At 43.1% G+C, this 19090-nt stretch overlaps 1 protein-coding gene across 7 annotated transcripts in view; it reads right to left on the bottom strand.

The window, feature by feature from the left end:
- Positions 1-19090, bottom strand: part of AUTS2 (activator of transcription and developmental regulator AUTS2) — a 1118598-nt gene that overhangs the window by 779594 nt on the left and 319914 nt on the right. The window lies entirely within an intron of this gene.

The raw sequence follows: 19090 nt of genomic DNA, 5'->3' as shown, positions 1-19090 counted from the left end.
CAAAGCAAAACTTAGACGTTTATCATTTATATCCCTCACACTGTGTGAACCCCCCTCCCCCCATCCACTATCCCTCTGTACGTTCCCCAAATTAATTTTCAAACCTCCATGACCATCTTGTGGTTACCGACTATTTTTCAAAACCTCTCACCTTCCCCTTGAGCAAGAGATATTTAACAAGAGAAGATATTCAACTGACAAACAAGCACATGAAAAGATGTTTAATTAACATCATTGGCTATTAGGGAAATGCCTATTAAAAGCACAATGACATATCACTGCATACCAACAGAATAGCTGAGAGAGAGAGAGAGAGAGAGAGAGAGAGAGAGAGAAACAGTAACCACCAAATGTTGGTGAAAATGCAGAGAAATTGGATAACTAGTACACTACATTGGAGAGAATACGCAATGGTAGAGCCCCTATGGAAGACAGTTTGGTAGCTTCTTAAAAATGAAATACGCTACCCAGAAATTGCACTCGTGGGCAATCTTTTATCCCAGAGAAAAGAAAACGTATGTCTACACCAAAACCTGTACGCAGATGTTCATAGCACTTTTATTTGTTAATAAAACTGCAAACAACACAGATTTTCTTCAATGGGGGATAATTAAACAAACTATGGTGATCCAGATCATGGAATTCTACTCAGAAACAACACACAACTTAGGAGGAAATCTCCAGAGAACCATGCTGACTACAAACGGATAATTCCAGAAAGATACACAGTGTATGATTCCACTGATAGAACAGTCTTGAGAGGACAAAATTTACAAGTTGGAGGAACAAAATGAGTGGTTGCCAGGAGCTCCTGAGTGGGCGTGCAGGGCTGGGAGGAAGGTGGTGAGGCTCTGAAAGGCTGACAGGGAGACCCTCTGGTGATACTACTGTGTGTATCCTGAGTGTATCAGTGTCCACGTCCTGGGTGTGACATACTTTCACACAATGTCACCACTGGGGGACTCGGTAACAGGCACATGGGATCTCTCTGTATTATTTCTTACAACTGCATATGAACTGCATATCAAAATAAGCTTAATTTTTAAGAAGTATATTAGGTGATAATTCTCCCAATTTAATAGACAAGGACACAATTTTATCAAGTTTCTGTACATTGCCAAAGTCAGATACTACCAATAAATGTAGAAGCAGGATTCAAACTCCTGCCTGCCTGACTCCCCCCAAATATCATGGATTTACTCCAGAGCATTCAGAGAATAATGGAGCATCTGCTATGTGCGCATACTAGGGATTCAAAAAATGGACAACACAGTTCTGTATCTGTAGGAGCTTATGGTGCTATAGAGAACACATATTGGTGAATAATTCCAAACAAATGCAATCTGTACATCCAAGGCCGGGGGGGTAACACTGCTCAGGGATATTGAGTGAGGATTGCTAGACAGAGAGGGCAGCCATTAACAAGCAGGGGACGGAGAGACTCAGCCTGCCCTTTTAACGAGATCATTCTAGCAGTTGGTCTCAGAGCACGGGAAGGTGTCATGAACAGCAGCATGGAGAGAAATGACGAGGCTCCTCGTCAGAACAAAACGAACGCAGGGCCTCTGGGAAGGCCCCCAACCAGCCAGCTAGCAATGCCTTTCCAATGGTAGGAAGTACAAGAGGAAGGAAAGGTTTGGTTAAGAAACAAGAAATTAACTGCATTTTAGAATGCTGCATTGGAGGTATCTGTTGAACTTCAGGACAGATATCTAACTAATCAATTAAGTATATGTCTCTGCAACTCAAGAAAGAGATTAGAGCAGTGATAAGAGATTTTGGAACAATCAGTTATAGGACATTGTAAAACACATGAAAATAGAAAACTGTTCAGAGAAATTATGTAGAATGGGAAGGGGGAAAAGGGATATGAGGAACTTAATTCAAGTAAGCAGTGTTTTTGAAGAAATGATGGCTGGGTAGCAACATAATTCAAGAAAGAGGTAACTCAAATAATTTAAATGGAAATACAGCGGACCATGCTTGTGGGGACAGCGGTGGTACAAGAGATCTTTGTTTTACTATAATTTTCAAAAGGGATCCGAATGCTGGTGATCACAGGGAAGTACCACTCCCCTGGGCCAATGCTGCTGATAATGCGTTACTTGGTTTAGTCTATCTTGCTCACTAGTTAAGACTGATTAAATCATGTTCTTAAATGTCGAACTAGGAAATGGCTGATTATTGAAGGTATCACGGAATGCATTTTCTTATACTTATAGACCAAATTCACAGAAGAAATATCTTTCCAATTATTACAAGTTTATATCATTGTTTGAAAATGGAAAGCAGGGCTTCTCTTTTGCCTTTTTTTAAGTTATTGGAAGAAATTCCAAATTAACCACCCGTTAAAAGAATGGCTTTTTGGGAAAAAAATGGAAAAGAATGATATAAATGTGTTTTTCAAGCACCTGTGTCTGAGTGTACACTAATTAAAGCTTTTTACCTCTCCAGATGAAACTAAACTCAATGAATTTTGGGGGAAGAAATCTCCAGAGTAAGTTTAAAAAATAAACCATTGTGAAGAAACAAAAAAGTTCTGCTGAGAATCATGAGGATCTAGAACAGCAACCATAAGCATGCCCTACTCCAAAAACAAGGCAGATTTTTTTTCTCATTTTCCCCCATCCCAATAAAAGAAGGATATTCTTTAATTAGCAAAGGAGCCTTACATTATTTAGTTTTACATTACACCCATGTCTTGATATATGAATGCATGTTCTTCTTTTTAGGTTGCTAAAAAAAAATAAATAACAGAATATTATCATTCAAATGAAGCAGTTAATTTAATGTTCCCCTTCTTTTCCTTTTCATGAATATCATTTCTTAAAAGTTTTTCCCCTTTTAACAATAGTTTACTGTCCTTCCTTAACTGTGAGTTTCAGGTTTCCACAGCAGGACATTCGTGGTGAAAGGAAACAGTTAAGGAGGTAAGAGTACAGTTTTAATTTATCAAAATTTCTAACAGCGAACAATGGATTTGCTCAAAGGAAAGGAATCTCTTGAGGGAAAAAGTAAATCCCAAAACAAGATGATAACCTTTCCCAACCTGTAAACAAAGAGACATTTTAATTATAATAGTTTTAATAGTTAACAATGCAAGTGGGTTTAAAATGGAGGATAAATCTTTTCAGTAAAAATTCTGTGTTTTCATTATGTGTAAAGAACAATTGCCGATATAAACACATAGCAGAAACAAATATATACAGAAAACACAATGCAGGACAAATGAACCCAAAGTGTACCAACTTCTTTTTTAAACTAGAGGAATGGAGGAGGGATTTTTAAAATGTGCTTAGGCATATAATCGTAAGAAGTATGAAGATAGTCATAACAATTTTCCATCATGCGACATCATGATTCCATTCTCTAGGACCACAGATCAAATCTACAGTCAATATGCCAATGTTCTCAACAAGAAAATCAAGAAAGGAAAGATTTCAAAATGGAGGCATTTCAGAATCCTCCTGGAAACCTTACTACTAATTCTATACATTCCCATCAGGGTAAGTAACACATGTGGATCCAGAATGAAAAAGATGGCTGACAGCCCCAGGTAACAGACGGCATGTTAGGAAGTCTACACATCTTTCCCCAAAGCCTACAAACGGTATGTTAAAATATAGAACTATAACATCAAAACTTCAGATGCAACCAAAATTTACTGCTTCCCTAAAATATAATCCCTGACAGACAGTAAAGTGATAGTGTCATATGTGGTCAGCCAAAATGATGGGAAATCTTTCCATACTCAAATAACATTGCAAAGCTCTTCTTACAGGAGGGAGCAAAGTCAGTCAAAGAAAAAAGAAACTTCTGACTAAGGGAAGTTATTGTCAATTTGTTTCAGAACTAAAAATGCATCAAGCTTCATAAATACTCCTCTTGAAAATTCTCTACTCAAACAGCAGCCTTCCTTTCGTGTTAGTGAAGTTTCATTGTTTTTCTTTAAACTCTAAATAATGCCTCTGGAGCAGGGTTTGAAGATTTCTTCCTGTTGGTTGGTTGCAATGCAGCAATGTCAGAACGCAAGCACCAAGCCTGTGTTTCATCCAAGAATCATTACGGCAGAGGAAACACATTCACAAATAAAACTTCCAGGCTCATTTGCTTCCCCCAGTAGCCAGAGGAGCCCGACAGATGAGAAGCCTGGAGGAGGCGGCAGGTTTCCCTTGGGAAAAGAGAACATATTGACTTACCTTCTCTGCGTACTTGAACTTAACATAGAACCAGCTTGACTTGATCATTCTCTCACCTCCTCCCCTCAGAGGAAAAGAAGATGGAACAATAAAAAATAAAAAGAGGGAAAGAAGAAAAATAAACAAACAAACCAAAAAAACAGTATAGTGCTGAAGAAAAAGCGGAGTTTCAGCCAAGGCTTCTTTCAGATGCTGAGTTTTCCAAAGGATGACAAGTATTCAAACACAGGAGGGCAAAGGCGAACGACCCAGGGAAACGCACTCTTGCCAGCCCGGCCCTTGCCCTCGTGCTCCTGGACACCTTCCCTTAGCGCCTAGAACACTGTGTGTGATCTCGCTCCGGAAACTGCTCCAGACCTGCCCTGCCGGCTGCCGGCTCCCTCCCTCGCTCGCTCCCTCCGTGTGGTTCTCTTGGCTGGCTGACAGCAGAATTCCTCAAATGGACTCTCGCTGCCTTCCTCACAAATGGCACATGTCAGTGAAGGCGGGGGGCAGGCCTTGGCCCCGGACGGTCCCAGAAGGACAAGCCCCCCCCCCCCCCGATTAATAATGAATTCCAGCACGTCCCCTCAGGACACAGATTAACACCTGTCCAAACATTATTCTGACAAGAGCTTTTGTCTAGGAAAAGGACTCTGCCACAGATACAGCTGTAACCCCATGAGCCCCAAAACAAGCCCAGGAGCTGACCTTTCTCCATGCCTACAGAAGATTACGACAGGAAAATCAGTCCAGTCTCTTTAGCACAAAGCGGGTACGAATCCATTTTAAAGTCTCCAGCTGAAACAACATCTTTCAACCTCTTGTAGCCAGAGAAAGAGAAACTGGGGCAGTTTTCTCTTGCTATTCCCTTTTACTTCTACTAGCTGCCAAAACAGTTTCTGGTCATTCAGCCTCAGGAGTTAACAGCTTGCGAAAATGATTGACACTTTATACTTATTTTTTGTTTGTTTTTTCCCCCAGAAATGTAAAGGCAGTGTTTTTATTTTTGTTTTACTACTATTAACTCATTCAACTTCCAAGATATCAAGAAAAAGTGTAAAACAGCATCAGCACCCACTTTACAAAATGCCAGAAACAGATAAAGTAGAGAAAAGGAGCTGAGATGTAAGAGCGTGGCTTCCGCGTGTGTGAACCAGGCCACCACCACTGCACTGACGACACGCGCTGGAAACGTTCTCCAGGCAGCGCAGCGAGGAACACGGATTCGCGAACCTTTCACAGGATGGCACCTCTCGTCCCTGCTTCCCACACCCCTAGCCCAAGTAATAAATATTCATTTATCAAATACAAAATAATTAAGATTAACCTGGATTTTCACATGAAAAGATTCTCAGAATCACTAATCACCAGGGAAATGCAAATAAAAACCACCTCACTCCTGTCAGAATGGCATCATCAATGAATCAACAAACAACAAGTGTCGGTGAGGATGTGGAGAAAAGGGAACCCTCATGCACCATTGGTGGGATTGCAGATTGGTGCAGCTACTATGGAAAACAGTTTGGAGTTTCCTCAGAAAATTTAAAATAGAATCACCATATGACCCAACAATTCCACTTCTGGGAATTCATCTGAAGAAAACAAGAACAATAATTTGAATAGCTATCTGCACCCCTATGTTCACTGCAGTACTGTTTACAACAGCCAAGATATGGAAGCAACCTAAATGTCCATTGATAGACAGACGACTGGATAAAGAAGAGATGGTACATATATACAATGGAATATTACTCAGCCATAAAAAAGAATGAACTCTTGCCACTTACTACAGTGTGGATGGACCTAGAGGATATTATCCTAAGTGAAATAAGTCAGAGAGAGAAAAACAAATACCACATGATTCACTTATATGTGAAATCTAAAAAACAAAACAAATGAATAAACAAAAGGAAACAGAAATAAACTCACAGATACAAAGAACAAACTGATTGTTGTGAATGGGGAGGAGGAGTGGATGGGCAGAAAACAGGACAGGACTTAAGAAGTATAATTCCAGTTATAGAATAAGTCACGGGATATAATGTACAGCACAGGGAATAGAGTCAGTAACATAGTTATAACTCTGTCCAGTGACAGATGGGTACTAGACTTACTGTGGTCTAGTAAGGATTGAATCACTATGTTGTATACTTGACACTAATATTGTGCATCAGCTATAATTAAAAATAAATTTTAAAAAATTAAAATAAAATAAAAGTTCTCTCTGGCAGCTGAAAAAAATTCATTGGATTTAAAAGTAAACTATAGGATGCTATAAATTACCCCCATCTGCAAAGAGAAGAGAAACAGGTGATATTATCAGCCTATACTTTTCAAAATGATTTGAATACAGAGTTTGAAATATTTCACCACTCAGTTGCTTTGTGTCCACTATTATTCCTACAATTGTATGGAGCAATGAAGCCAATATGTTGTTCGAATGAGCACCTTTTCCTGCCAATCAGATGGGTCACAGCCCCTGTGGGGTGCGTACACCTTTCACATCCGCAAACAGCTGGGTATGCATGTGGACCTTCACCTCATTTCTCTACCTCCGTGTCATAGAAGCACCAGCCTTCCATACCTGCAGACCCTTCATCTGAGGCTCAGTCAAGGTGTTTGAGAGCATAACATTTCCTGAGGCCTAAATGTCATTGACTTAATGTCTTTATGGAAAAGGGATATGCTTCCATTGTTTAAGCTGCTATTACGGTCAGGCTAAGCAATAGCTTCATTTTAGCATTCAAAAATTCAGGCTGATTATCCCTGACGAGCCCTCCTAAAAAACTGGATCCCTACATCACAATAATTATAAACCTTCTCACAATGTTTTTGAAGAAGCATGTTCCTCTCTACCCGCCCTAACAATCAAATGCAAGGCAGCCACACAAGCGCGTAGTAAAAATTCATGTTGATATTGACAGCAAGAGTGTGGAAAGTCATCCCCGAAGACCATGTCCAATAACAGATCTCAGCAGATGTTGAGTTACCAAGTGAAGCTGTAAATCATTTAGGAGGTGAGAGTCAGTGGAGTTCACACCAGAAGTCCTTTAATCCTCCTGAGAACAATGGCTCTAGTCTCAATTCCCTGAAGTCTTTCCAGCATCCAGGTGTTCTTCCTTCTAGAACACATTTCTATTCCCCCATCACATCACTTAATTCATATCCTCTCATCCTTTAAATTGGCACTTCGCTGTGACTTCCTCCAAAGAGGCCTTCCTTATCCTCATCGCCAAGTTTGGGTTGGGTACATCTGTAGCATACTGAACTTCTCCCCTTCTTAGCACTTATCATACAACATTCTTGTTGCCGGTTTACTTCTCTGCATCTCCCTCGGAGCTGAAGGCCTTTTGAGAGGAATTCACCAACGTGCCTCAATCACAGTTATAGCCTGTAACTCGGCAGCATACCCAGTTAGTATGTGTTGGATGGATGGATGGCTGGCTGGATGGATGGCTGGCTGGATGGGTGGATGGCAGACAAAGTTAGATCATATGGCAAGAATGGGGATGACACAATGCATGTAAAGTCCTTAGCACATTTTCTCTAACATGTTAAATTCTTGATAAATGTTATCGATCATTGTAGCCCTGAGTGGGGACAGATTAGAACTGCCACCAAGGGGACAAAGAAAGCAACTCAGTAAATGTATTAATGGGCAACACTGAAAAAGCCATGAGAGGTTGAGCCCCACTTATACGTAGAAATCTAAAAAAACAAAAAAGCAAAAAACAAATGAATATAGTAACAGTCAGAGTTGTAATCCTCTCAAGTAGAACATAAAGGAATAAGAGCGGGCAGACAGCTGAAGTGCCCCTGGGAGAAGACGGGCAGCAGGACAAGTGCCTCAGAGAACCGACAGTGTGGTGAGAGGGTGGTGAGGGGGTTACATATGTAATGCAGGCTGAGTAAGTTATGAAGTGAAGCCAGAGGGGCTTGTGGTCAGAGAGAAGAAGGGGGTGCACAGGGCCTCACAGGAACGATGGCGCGGGGAGGGGAAGATGACAGTGACCGCTGACCAACTGGACTTACAGACATGATGGCAAAACATCCTCTCTTTAGGACAGTGTAGGAAAGACTGGTGTTTTGAAGGTCAATTCATTTCCTTGTGTTTATGGTAAACCCAAATGCTCATGGAAAGGGGCTAAGTATGATAATAAAAGATTCCAAAAACCTAGAATTTGGAGAGTCAAGTAATTAGACTCATTCACAGGCTAGGGAATATGCTACCTGGGAAAGGACTTTAAAAGTTCATGAAATCTGAGGGTAAGGGGGATCAAATTTATGGTGATGGAAGGAGAACTGACTCTGGGTGGTGAACACACAATGGGATTTATAGATGATGTAATACAGAATTGTACACCTGAAATCTATGTAACTTTACTAACAATTATCACCCCAATAAATTTAAAAAAATGTTCATGAAATCAATAGTGTCTAACTTTTAACATGAAGTTCCCTTTTAAGTAAAAAGAAAACATGAACACCCCATTTGATAATATATTGCAGTTTAGCAGGTATTCACTGATGAAAGAAACACAAAATGTAATAATTTAATCATGCTTTTTAATGAATTGCTACCATCCCTTCTAGAAACACCTAAAAATAAAGTATACAGAGAGGGTAGCACATGCGACCTATTTAGTGTCCTGATAAACAGACTGTGCTCCCAGGATGGGAACTGACCTGGATCAAAAACCAGGATGAAAGAAGGGAAGCACCAAGCGGTGAAGTGACTTCACCGAGGTCTCTAGCTGGTCTGTGGCTGAGCTGGGCCTGGATTCCCTGGCTCCTTGGTCGAGAATCACGCTACTGCACATATGAGTATCCTGAAAATACTGGTAAGACAATGGCTGAGTTATAAATGTCAGGTAACATAATATGATCATGGAACAGTGAGAATTAATAATAGAATACAAATTATCTTCGAGTCAAGGGGAGGGAAAATAAAATTGCTATTTACTTTATCTACCTCCACCGAAAATCTAATATTTGCATGAATATATGTTTAATAAGAGGTCAGGAAAGAGATGGCGCTAAATTCAGGAGGTACAGCTTTGGCTGTGTTTGTTTAAAGCGTCAGAAAAGAGGGGGAGGGGGATAAGAGTTGGTAGAGGCTGGGGGGAAGGCTGCGATGGGAGCAAGTATAATGCCACAGGCAGTGCTTACATGCGAGAGTGGTGGAGATGGAAGGACATCAACCCCAACATGCCAAATGCTGGTATAACTAGTCACACTTAGCCCTCTGATAACCGCAAGTTCCCCATCTGTGAAGTGAGGATAAATAAACCTATCTTAAAATGAGGAGTCCTGTGAAAGTTAAATGGGCTTATAGTTGTCAAGCAGTTAACACAGCTCCAGGCTCACAATCTGAGCTTGATAAAAGGTAAAGACAGTGCCGCCTTCCATTACATCACAACCTCCTAACCTTTGCTTAGTAGCTACCGTCAGCTGGAAATATGACAGAAACATCACTTCTCAGACTTCAGTCAGAAACCTCACCTGCTATGACAGAGCCTCAATCATGCTGATTAGATTCAAAGCCTGACCTGCCATAGGAAGGAAGGGAGAAGACCTTACGTTACCCAGTTCCCTGGTGAGCAGAAGTGCTGAAAGGAAGGCTTGTGATGGAAGTGTGTTCTCAAATAAAAATATGGCTTCTGTTTTAGCTTTACTGTTTATTGGAGAAATAGAAGTTCACAAGACCATACACAGAGATATAACAAACGAGCAACTGCGCCCTTTTAACAACTAAAACCACAACCAAGACAGGTTTCTACCTACAGAAACTCCTTTTCATTTCCTGGCATAAACTCCTTCTTCCAACTCCCACCACCTTTTTTGGTTTTGTTTTAAACAGTTGACTGTTAAAATGGGATAATATGTGTGGAAGAACTGCTTCCGCTTCACTAAAAGAACTCTATTTCCATCGCAGCTGTGCCTGAAACACACCACTTCCTCTGCCAGGGCATCTAAACACTTGTTAAGAGAGGCTGAAGAGGTATGATGAGCTGTCGAGGACTGTCCCTGTTCTCAGCAAACGGCTGGTCGCAGCTCTCACAAAACCTTCGCAAGGATTCGCGATCTGCCAGACCCTGCAGGACTCTCCCCGCCTTCATAAGGTGCGTCCTCCGTCCTCCGCTAGGAACGACTCCTCCTCTCGGCTTCAACCCTACACCCGCCCCAGCAAGCACATGCATTTATGCACATGCTCTGCATGCAAACCACACACATGCACGCACACACGCACACACACACACACCTTTGCTTAACTCATATTCTCATCTGGGACTTCAACTCTCTACAAAAGCTTCCCCTAACCCTCCAAGGAAGAGTTTGCCAATTAAACTGCTCAGAAGTTTAGCTTAACAGTAAAGCTTAAAATGACTTGAATGCAAATTACAAAGGGAAACCGCTGAATTGTAAACAGAAAGGTTTCTATCCTGCACGCTGCTATTCAGCGGGAAAGCAAGCCTCATGTTGCTTCCTTCTCTTACACTCCATGATAAATGTGTGCTTCCGGAAACCCTTCAGGGACAGGAGGAGTCGCCTCAGTGAGCACTCAGAGGGCAGAATCATGCCTGTGTTATCTGCATCTGACCTGCGCTCCGCTGCAAAGAGGCACAGCGCCTCTCAGACAGGAGCGCAGGCCCACCGCCAGGAACGGACTCCCACGGCACCACTCCAAGCGAGGCCATTTCCAGAGGCCTTGAGGGAACCAGGCCAGAGCCCCATCTAGGAATCTCAGGTGGCAGGAAGGTCTGGACAAGGCACAGCCCTTCTGTGTGAAGGCTGCAGGGCAAGGGCGCCGCACAAGGCCGGCTCCAGGGCCACCCGCCCTCTGAGGAGCCTGCCCCGGTGACGTTCCTCCCGGGTCACAATCACCACCCGAGGAAGCCAGCTCTAGCGATTACAGCGATTATAGTGTCAGGGTCGCAGGGATGATCTGTGATGCTTTGATTCCTGGAGGTTCTATGAGTTGTTTTCTCCTCAGAGCTTTCCAAACAATCCCAGCAAAGCCACTGTTCCAGGCTGGGTGAAGCCAGGGCAGGAAGAGCAGCAGGGCCGCACAACCTGGCTGCTGCCCCCACACGCGCTGTGTGTGAAGCACGTCCCAGCTACTCGTTTCTCTAGAGGGAAATGTGTCCAGCTGGTTAAACTAGCTGAATATACTGACTCTGTCTGACACTAAGGGCCCAGGAAATTTGAGCTAAGAAAGCATACTGGAAGCTGTCCATATTTTTATTGCTACAAAGGAAACGATGACAGATGCCCATTCAGAAGGAAAGCTATCTCCTGGAAAGAAGTTATCAGAATATACTGAGATTACAACTGGGAACAGGACCAATGCTGATGAGATTTTTCTAAAAGGTTCCTACCATGTTGCCCTGAAAATAAGACCTAGCTGGACAATCAGCTCTAATGCATCATTTGGAGCAAAAATTAATATTAAACCAGTATTGTATTATATTATATTATATTATATTATATTATATTATATTATATTATATTATATTATACCTAGTATTATATTACAGCCGGTATTATATTGTATTATATTATATGTTATATTGTAATATATTAGACCTGGTCTTATATTAATTTTTGCTCTAAAAGATGCATTAGAGCTGATTGTCTGGCTGGGTCTTATTTTCAGGGAAACACTGTACGAATACATATTCTATGACTTATTTTAAAATGTAAAAATATCTAAGCTCTGACCTAATCACCTTGTCTATATCTAAAACGTACGTGTAAAAACACTCAATACCAAGCGACAAAAGCTGCATCTTTCCCTCTGACTTCAGAACTTGACAAAGATGAAGAGAACTTCTACAAAAACTCCACACCAGTGGGATCTCATTGTTTCCGGTTATATTAGCGCACTTTTTAGAGGCCCTAGTGAGCAAGCACAAAACTTAAAGATTTTACCAAAATAAGGCAGCATCTGGCATGCAGAAAGAGATGACAAGGAGAACCTACTGAGGAATTTGCACAGGCGGGAGAGCACTGAGCATGCTCCATGAGGGGTGCAAGAAAGAACGGCTCCTGCGAGCGCACACACACACCCAATCCCTTCCTGAAAGTCCAGTTGGGGAGACTGAGACATGACTTATGACTTACGATTACAAAACAGCAAATCCCAAAAGTGCAAATCAATACACTACACACAGGCATTGATGAGCCCCCAGAAGGCAGTAAGAGAGGGATTAGAGGTAGATGGGAAAGACGTCCATGAAAAAAGAGCCTTGAGAAAAACACAGAAGCTGATTTGGTCAAGGGAAGGAATAAGACACGGCAGGTAAGAAAAAAAAAAAAAAAAAACAACATAAGAAAACTAAAACTGTGTGCTTTCCCATCAATATAAATTGCACTGATTAACTGTGCTTATGTTCACCTCCCCTCTGCATCAAATGTCTTTGAGATATGACTAATACTAAATGAAGGCTGGCGTTGCGTCTTTCTAAAAATGTGTGTATATACACATATACACACTTCAATACAACGCTACTCATATAACTACTTCCTTAGCACATGGAATTACAAAGATAAATGGCAGCCAAGTTATTTTAACTGCTTTTGCAATATGAATTCAGAATGATTATAATTACCATTTCTCTTTTAAAATGAGGTTTTGTTCTTTAATATTCATTGACTACTAGCTTGCTTCCCACACACAACACATTATTTACCCTACAGTGGCTTGGTGCATCAATTATGGTAATAGTTTGTGAATAACATTCACATTATGGAAAAATCAGCCTGGTTCCTTAGTTCTCCCTCTGGAAAACTGTCATAAACATATGTATCATCTGCCTCTTCTTAGTGCAGCAATTAGTAATTACAGCAGCATATACTTCTTTAAGCAAAGAGGGAAACAGACCTGAAATGTCATCTTTCCAAATGTTCTTAGGATGTTGTCTAAAACCATTTTGTTTGAACTCTAGTTGAAAAGAAGAAAATGCATTTTGACAAAATGAAAAATCATCACTAATAGCATACTAGATGTGGAAAACAGACAAAGCATCTCTCAAATAACATCGCCTACTGAACAAACAATTCCTTCTTCATCCAGAGGAGACTAGAAATGAACCTGAATGAGGCCCTGTGAGGCAAGCCAGACCTGCACTGAACCCCGTCTCACCATTCATTCCCCAGCTCGGTTAGACAGTTATGCGCCGAGTGCCTGCTCTATACCAGACACAGAACTTGGTTCTGTAACAACCTAAATGATTAGCATAAAATATTTTTTTCTCAAGAAGGTCCTTTGTAGTGAGGGAACTAGAAAGATCAATCAATACAATTTAGTACAAAGTATACAGATTTTTTAAAAAAAGATTTTTAAGCTATAAAAACAGTTCAAAGAAGAAAATTATTTCTGTTGGCAGGAAAGGAGGCAAGAGAGAACTTTACCAAGGCCTAACGTGCTGAGCTGCAGTGACAAATTACACTAGATTTTGGGATTCCCAAAGAAGAGTAATCCTGGGTGACCACAATTCCCAGCTCCAAACACGAGAATGAAGAGTCAGGAGAATATGAGCATCAGGAGATACTGACATTTTCCAGGTCACTCAGTACTTAGCTTCACTGACCCCTAATATTTAACTACAACTGATTTGTAAAGTGAAGACAATTGAATACTAACAAGAATTTCTGAAAGGACTGATAAGGCTATTCTCCAAGCAACTTGCAGAATTTCCGACACCGATAGGCTCCCAATAGCTCTTGAAACATTAGCACCTTATTGAAACCAAGAAAATGACTATTAAAAAAAAAAGGTAACAGGAACATAAGACTTTTAAAAAGCAGAAACCCAAACAAATAGCAGTCATGCGACAGGGGAGGGGAAGAGACCATGAAGACTAACCGCCATAAAGGGCTTTGTTCTTCCTCACATCCCTACAAGTCTGACCACTTGCGGGCCTAGAATTTCAGAGGCAATAGGCAAACTGTGTGATGACCGATTATTAAGAGAAGGCCCGCCGTTCCCTGTGTATAGGTGGGACGTGAGCATTTACGTTCAGTCCAGGAGAGTTCTGGGTTACACATCACAGGGGCATCTAGAATACAGGTCCTCTCTAAATGTCACTTCTCACAGTGGCCGCCCCAGCCTGCCTCTTCCTAATGCCAGAGAGAGGCAGGCTGCCAAAAAACGATCCAGTCACACCGTCTCTCCAGCAGCACATGACCAGTTATTCCTCCAGGAAGTCCTGACAGAAGGTCTAACGCACTAGCTCTTCAGGTGGCCCGAGAGCAGCAGAGGCAGTATTTCCTGAGGATTTGTTAAAAGTGCAAATTCTCAGGCCTTCCACACCTACCGAATCCGAAACTTTGAGCGGGCTGGGTGGGGCCCAGCAGTACATTCACTGAGCCTTCTAGGTGATTCTGATGTGGGTTAATGTTTGAGAATTACTGATGTAATGTGATGTCCTAGTTACAGAGTGAGGGAAACTGAGGCCCAGAGAGAAGATCAGGGAGTGACCTGATTCCGAAGCCAAAGTCTCAGACTCCCAGCCCTTCATTCTCCGTACAACACTGCCTGTGTGGACACCTAGGAGGGATGAGTCCTGGCTGAAAGCTTTTCTCTACACCACTCTGCCCGAATGTGCCCTCCCTGACTCCAGTGGAGGCTTTTGTGGCATAGGGCACAGGGGAGGGAAGCCAAACAGCCCATGGCTCAGTCCCCATGGAATGGTACCAGAGGTACTGACTCACCTTCCAGAACAGAGGCCCTCAGTAGAAGGCCACATAGAAAATACTTGAGGCTTTGCAGGCCAAACAATCTTTGTTGCAATTATTCCACTCTGCCATCACAGCTCAGAAGCAACCACACAAAGTATGTCAACAAAGGACTGTAGCCATCCATGTTCCTTGCGAAACTTGATTTACAAATCAGACACCAGGTCACGTTTGCCCAGTGGGCTGTGGTGTGCTGACCGCTATGGTACAAGGTGGGTGGCACAGAACAGCCGTCCAATAAACACCTGGTTGAATAAATAAGCCAATAGAAGAGTGGGACTGGTTGCTGCCTTCACTCATCAGTGTCGCCCACCCATCACTCTTTTCTCGTTCAGCACCCCAGCCTCAGCAGTATTACAAGCACTCCTCGTGTCGGCTACACCTGCAGGAGGATGGAGGGGCAGCAGCTAGCCCACGCCCACCTGCCAGGCCACATGCCCTAGCACAGGGCCGCTCTGCCAGGAGAAGGCGGAGACTTCTGTGACATGCAAGAAGCACGGGCTGCTCACCAAGCCACGCGCCCTTGGAACTGACCCCACAGGCGAGGGCTGCTCTCTAGTTTGTACACATACGTCCTCGGTCTCCTGCTCATCTCCACGCGTCTCCTCATCTAGAGCCCATGGCCACCATTAACAATTACTGCACACGTCTCCGTGGTTCTTCAGCCCAGGAACAGTCTCCACGTGATTTCAACTATGAACCCTTATCAGAATCAAAACAATTTGAGAGTATTCCCCAGATATGTCACTGTTTATGTACCACTGATGGACTGTGCATATTCCAAAATATTCAATAAATAAATTAAAAGGTGATAAAGATAAAATGAACACAATTTTAAATGTTTTACCCAACATAATGGTGTTAGCTAGTATCTCAAGGTCCCCCTTAGGGCAAAGTAAATCATTAATAATCATGAATATAACTGAAGTTTACAGTCTCTTTTTATAATTTCAATTCGTGGGCCACCTTCCCGTGCAACATGATGACGCCGGTGCTGAGTGTGACTAGTGACAGGTTGGTAAGGAACTCCGGAAAGCACAGAAGGGTCAGCTCTGCCACTTTCCTGTCCCTTGTGCTTGTTTCCTTGTTCCACCGTTCCTTTAAAGGAAATTTTTAAAATCACTTGTCCTTTTTATGATTCATTTAAAGTAAACCGAACCCAGTAACCCACTTTATGAGCCACACAAACTGGAACATGTCCACGACCCCGTGAGCAAAAAGCCCCAGGAACCTGCTGTTTTGTGAGCCTTCCACGGTTCCCTCAGGACACCTGTACAGCTCACATGCTGAGTGACAGGGAACTGTCACCTCAGGTAGTAAATATCAGTAACGTCCAATGTGTCTTCCTTAAAGATTACAATAAATCTAAATGTAATTTCTACTAGTTTTTCCTGTGCTCCAATGGATTATCCTAAAAGTCCTGTGGGGGGTGGGGTGGGGGGGAGGTTGGGAGGCACACACCCCACCTGAGACGTCCACTCTAGGTCCATGTTTCTCAACTCCAGGGGACCGCGGTCGCAAAATCCAATAGTGGGCACTCATCAGCACGTCCTCATGAATGTGTGAGAAAAGGAAACAGGAGGTGTACTGCATGGAAGAGGGTGCTGCGTGGTACCGCTTCTGAAACTGTTCCACATTTCTGTGTGCATGGAAGCACGGGCGTGTGAGGTTCCTGCCTGTGCCTCTGTGAGCACATACACTTGATCATGATTAAACTGCATGTCTAATGTGTGCATTGGGACAAAAAAGTTTTGAAGGCCATGCTCTAGACAATGGAACTCCTTAGGCTGAGAGGCCAGCTAAAACACTCGGGAAGGAAGGCAGAGCAGGCAGAGCAGCAGCTGTAGCGTTTTGGAAAGGCCACTAGGCTTGCCTTAGATTCGTAACGGAATGCCTGTTCTGTGCTTTCCAGGTGTGTCATCAGGAAAGACACAATCTCAAGGCCCTGCTCTCTTTACCTAAAAAGTGGAGGAGACACCTACTTTCCGAGGTTGACAGGAGACTCACTGGGAATCAGGAGGTACCTAGCACTGAGCAGGTACTGGTGGCAGAGGCTGAGGCAAACGTAGCACCCTGCTGCAGAAGCTTAGTTAAACGTGACGCAGAACAGGACAAAGCTCTGTGCGGAGGTCAGGGCACGCTCACAGGCAGGCCCGGCAGCAGCCTAAGAGACGATGTCTGTGAAGGAACCAGACGCCCAGAAACCAGGGGCAACGCCCTCTCCCCAGCGCACATACACACACCCTCGAGGCTACAGAAAATAAAAGCAAAGGAAACAAAGGAATGAAATAGAGTTGTTTTTAAGCCTTAGAATCTCTAACTTCCTAAAGCACAGCCTTCACTATTCATGAAGACAACCTAAGCAATTTGTAAGCAATATGCAAAATGTATTTACTTGGAAATCCAGGAAAATCCAGATGGCACTACAGATCAGCTACAAATCCATCTGCCTGGGGGCTGCACTTAAGGGCTGTTCCAGCCATCACAATCGGTTCTTACAGATAGCTTACATTTGGTCTATCCAAAAGTTAGGTTCGCTTTAATAACCCTAAACTATCACAATCCAAAGCATAAAACCCTCGCTTGGTGCATACTCGGGACCACAAGTGACACTACTGATTGTACCTGGAGCACTTAATTTTCCAAGTAGCCACCAGGAACACGTTCTAAACCAGTTCTGTGACCTCGAGCAAAGCAAAACTCCTCTCACCTTCTCTTTTCCCACCTATAAAATAATGAAGTTGTCCAAAAGTAACAATTAAACTGGCAGGCCTGTTTTACTTGCCAGCACATTATTTTAAAACCAATGGTTTGGCTGCCTTAAGAAGAAAGCAGCACTCTGCAGTCAGCTCCGATCCCCACCCCAGCTCTCTTACATTGTAAGGGCATAGCCACATTGTTACGGCATCTGCTCAGCGCACTGCAGGGGCTCGGGCCAGCTCTCAAATTCTAACTGCAATGGGAAAACGCAGGTCAAAGAAGAGGAAGGCTGGAGTAAAGAAAACAGGTCTAATTTTAAAACTTTGATTTTGTGAAGAACATTGTCTAATGGTTCCACCCACCAATCAGCAGATGTTCTGGATTTCCTCAGCCTCGCTCTATGGAACAGCTATCAGAAGGAAGCAGCAGCAAGTGGACCACAGCCGCTGACCCAGTCGCGTTACTGACACAGGGCCCCTGGGCTCTAGCAGGCGTACAATGTGCCCGGAGAAGGAGGGGCAGGCCAGCTCCTGACTCCACGGCTGTAATTCACTGAGTCCTAGCACGACCCGCTCAGGACAAGCCCTTGGGAGGTATTCCTTCAGGCCCCTCTTTAGCAATTGACCTAAAGTGACGAGTTCCTGAAAGCTAGTGGAAGAATGGAGAACAAGTAGGTATTCCCTTGAAAAACATTCCACACCAAAGAAATCCTAATGACTACACACACAAAGAATTCTGATATCTCTGCATGCAGTTTGCACCTCAGCACGCTACCCTGCCAATGGATGGGAAATGAAGAGAAGGCTGGTCTCCCCAGATGTTAAGAGCATTCCAGCTGCTGAACACAACCTGCTTGCAATTTTCTACTCGACCACCAGAATGAAAGAAAATTCAAACCTTCAGGAAAACAGGCCCTTAAACTTCCTCCTGACTGCTGTTAGTGGTTTCTTTCATCTTTTAAGCTCTTGGGCTTTAAGACAGCAGCTGCCATCAAGAGTACTTATATTGCTGCTGAAGATAGGAGGAAATGGGGGGGGAAAACAAACCCAGTACACTAAACTCAGAAACATGGATTTTGATTCTGCTGGAATCCAGGCTGAAAGAAGACAAAAAAAGGAACACACCTATAACGGACATTCAAAAGAGTGAATCACCTTCTGGAAGCAGAGGGGCCTGAAAAAGGCATGAGGTGTGTGGGGAGCCTCAGGCCTTGCTCTGTGCCCGCCGCCCCAGCACCAGGCACCCTCCTTTCAGGACAAGGTCTCTTAGCAGAGTTGTGAACTACTGAGACAGGTTTCATATAAATAAAACCCACGAGCTCTTCTTTAGAGAACGCCACTGATTCAGGAAGAGGGGATTCCAGTGTACACGCTTCATAGTTATGCAACTTCAGAACAGGAAGATTTTTTCACTGTTAGCTAACCTGTTGATCCTTCAATTTGTCCACTCAAGTGCCCTCCATGGTAGAA

Source organism: Rhinolophus sinicus, chromosome 3, assembly GCF_057876585.1.
Source record: "Rhinolophus sinicus isolate RSI-liver-muscle chromosome 3, RSI-T2T, whole genome shotgun sequence".
Lineage (NCBI taxonomy): Eukaryota > Metazoa > Chordata > Mammalia > Chiroptera > Rhinolophidae > Rhinolophus > Rhinolophus sinicus.
This window is presented reverse-complemented; position numbering and strand designations above follow the sequence as displayed.